The following is a 3,428-nucleotide window of genomic DNA, read 5'->3' on the forward strand; positions in this document are numbered from 1 at the left end:
GGGGCGGACGCTGAGGCCGCGGCCGGTCGGAGCGCTGAGGCCGGCGTCCAGGAGAGGAGGTCCACGCCGGCGCTCCGAAGGCCTTCGCAAGGCGGCGGGATCTCCTAGCGGGTCCCCGTTCGAGGAGCGCCCGTCCGTGGGAGCCAGCCCCACGGAGGCCGGCGGGGCCAGAGGACCAGGGAGTGTCCCGCGTGGACGCCCGGGGGTGCCCCGCCGGCGGAGGCCAGTGAGGAGCAGAGCGGCGGCCTTGGGAAGCTCTGTCAGGAGCCACAGGTGGGAGCCCGAGGGCGCGTAGCCACTCCCTGTTTGACCGTCTCAGCCTTTCCTTCAGTTGCACCTCAGAAGTGGGAAGCAAGTGTTACCTGTTAATGTTTCTACGCCATTATGGCCTAGAAGTATGCCTAAGCTAGTGGGAAGCCTACTAAGGGAAAACCGTGAAAATTGGGGACCTCTGCTCACTCTTCATGTGCCAGTAACACCTGTGAAAAACAGAAGTTAAAACATGGCATCGTTGAAGGAAATATCAGTACACAGTAAAAGATGGAAAGATTTTAAGCCCAGGGCTAAATCTGTAAAGGGTGGCTCTTCTCTCTGGGTTTGCTTTCTTTCCCTGAGGTAGTTTTGGCTGCACCACTGTGGAGTTGTGTGATAACCATCGGGTGGCATTGGGTTAGAGTGCTGGTCTTGTGTAGACTGCGTTAGAACAGGAGACACAATTTTCTCACTGCCCGAGAGATGGGAGAGGAGTTCGAGGTAAGAAGGCGTGGAGGAACGTGTACCTACCTGTAGGCCAAATGTAATTTTACTTTTCTGTATCTGCTGCTTTTTGAAAAGTTTTTGCGGGTTCCTGGGTATCAGAAGACATTTCATGCCGTTATTTTTTTCTCCTGAAATCTTCAAAGGCAGCATGGCCAGGTTGCACAGCCCCACTTTAAAGCAGAGGAATGGGAGACTCAGCCAAGTGGAATGACGGGTTTAGAATTACACCTGCGGGTATTCACAAAGCCATTCATCCGCCCATACTTCTCTTTGCCCTGGCTTTATTGCGGATTCTCATTACTTGGTTCATTACCAGTGAGCTAGATGCTGATGGCGCAGTTGGTTTCCTGAACTGCGGAAGTTTGCTGGCTCACTTACATACAGTACTATCAGCTTTTAGTAGACTTACAGGTTTCTTCTGTACTAATTCCTGTCCCAACAGGGAAGTTGATATAAGGAATATTCACTTATTTCTGCCTCAGGTTCCTTATCCATAAGATGGTCTAAAATTCACCTACCTCAAGGGTTGTTGTGAGAACCGAGAGTCGATAAAAAAACTGGTAGCAAGATGCCTCGCACACAGTAAGTGCTTAATAAATGTTAGCCATTACTATTATCAAGCGGAAGAACAATCTGCGTAGACAGTAGAACTAGCCAGCCCTGGATTTTTACAAAAAACAATTGACAGAGAGTTAGGCAATAATTAAGCAGAGTTACCCTGCTTGGAAGGAAGGATATGAACTAGATTGCCAAAGCAAAGATTAATGCAAGGGTAATTCCATGCAAGCCTGTTTAAATCCATTTCGCCCCAGGAATTGTGTTCTCTCCTTTCTTTCCAAACACCCCTGTTTCTTGTCCTGTCCACAACCCTTCAGTGTTCAGACAGTGACACATTTTTCTTACTGCTGCTCACCCCTTCAGTCTCGTTCGGGTCTATCCTTCACCCACTTGCATATCTGCTCACCAGCTTCCCCTTCTACTCGGTGTGTCATGAGCTTCGTGCACACAGCATAGTGCTAAGTGTGCAGGCAAAACCCCTTTGTAAAGTTGGGTGCTGAGCTGAGGTGACTCCAGTTATGTTCTCCGAAATTGGGATCTGTGGTGTCATTTGACAATAGAGTATTTGTTGACACAGGTGTTTTACCTAGGCAGCAGGAAGATGAAAAGTCGAGAAGCCCACAAAACTTAATATGATAAAGCCCAGTGTTTGGTTGTTTTCTAGGCAATGTTTTTGCTGGTGGTGAGTTTGTAAGTTGAACTAATCTTTTTGGAGAGCAACTAGCAGTATGTGATAAACATTTTGATTTTGGAATCCCACTTTTGAAAACAATCTGATAAGCAAACCCCATTGTGTCGGTATAGTAGAGTACTCTACAGCCAGTAAACATGCTTTGGCAAGACTGTTTCTGTCCTGACCTTTAAGCAGAATTTGAACCATTTTGATCCATGGACATATGCTTTAAATATGCCTTAACTGAATAGGCAAAATGGTGTGTACACAGCAATTATAGTGTTGTAAAATTATGTGAGGACATGGACTGGATCAGCAGGGAGGCTGCAGTGATGTTTTATTTTACAGTCATGGGATTATTTTCCCCTAGACTGGTGTTTCAGTTGATAGCCATTTTAAAATTCAAAAGCAGGGCTGGCTGGTTAGCTCAGTTGGTTAGAGCACAGTGTTGATAACACCAAAGTCAAGGGTTTGGATCCCCATACTGGCCAACCACCAAAAAAAAAAAAAAAAAAAATGTTTCAAAAGCAAAAGGCACTATAACGTTGTAGGATGATAAATGATGCATCTCGCTTCATCCCACCCCTTCCCTCCCCAGCCCATCCTCCTGATTGCTTACCGAGATAAAAATCTGGTCGTGTCCCATCCCAGCTACAAAACCTGTTTTACGTATGGGATTCCATCCAGTTGGTCCACCAGAGCCTTCACAGCCTGGCCCCAGGCCACCTCCCTAGGTTCCCTTGGGTGTCTCAGGGCCCAGCCACACTCAGCCTTTCATCCTTTCTCAGATGCCCCTGCAGGGTCTACACAGCCCCTCCTGTGCACGCATTGTGCCCTTTGTCCACCTGGTCCCCCGCCCCCCGTGAGGCCCAGCTCTGACGTCATGCCTGGGAAGCCACTCCAGGTCAGTCAGTTCCCCTTCCTGGGTGCTTCTTCTTACTTTCTGCTCTCTCTGTCACCGTGGTGGGTGGGTGGCACTGGTTGCCTACTCGATTGTCTCCTTTCCTAGGGTAAACTCTTCTGTGTGTGCCCTGTGCACGCCAGGGAATCAAGGGAGGCTGCTTGCAGAGTGGAGTGACTGCTAGCAAGTTATTCACCTTTCTGAGCGTGCGTTCTTGATCTGCAAAACAGGGATGATGACAATTGCACAAAGTGGTTGTGAAGATGAAATAAGGGAATGTACATGAAGGGCTTGGTGTCGGCCTCCTGGCAGTGGTGGTCGCCCAGGACTCCGTAGCTGCTGCAGTGTGTACCAGGATGTTCTTGAGGCCTTGTCTTCCTGGTGAGGCCTCCTGCCTCCCTCTCACCACCTGTGAGATTTCTCTCTGCTGCCCTTGCTTTACTCTCTCCCAGCACTTAACACCATTTCACAACTGCTTTCTTTGTATTTGCCCGCTTTACTGGAGGGGACTTTTCTCTCTGATAAACTCCTACAGCA

This window comes from Galeopterus variegatus, unplaced genomic scaffold, assembly GCF_000696425.1.
Source record: "Galeopterus variegatus unplaced genomic scaffold, G_variegatus-3.0.2 Scaffold1671, whole genome shotgun sequence".
In the NCBI taxonomy this organism is placed as follows: domain Eukaryota; kingdom Metazoa; phylum Chordata; class Mammalia; order Dermoptera; family Cynocephalidae; genus Galeopterus; species Galeopterus variegatus.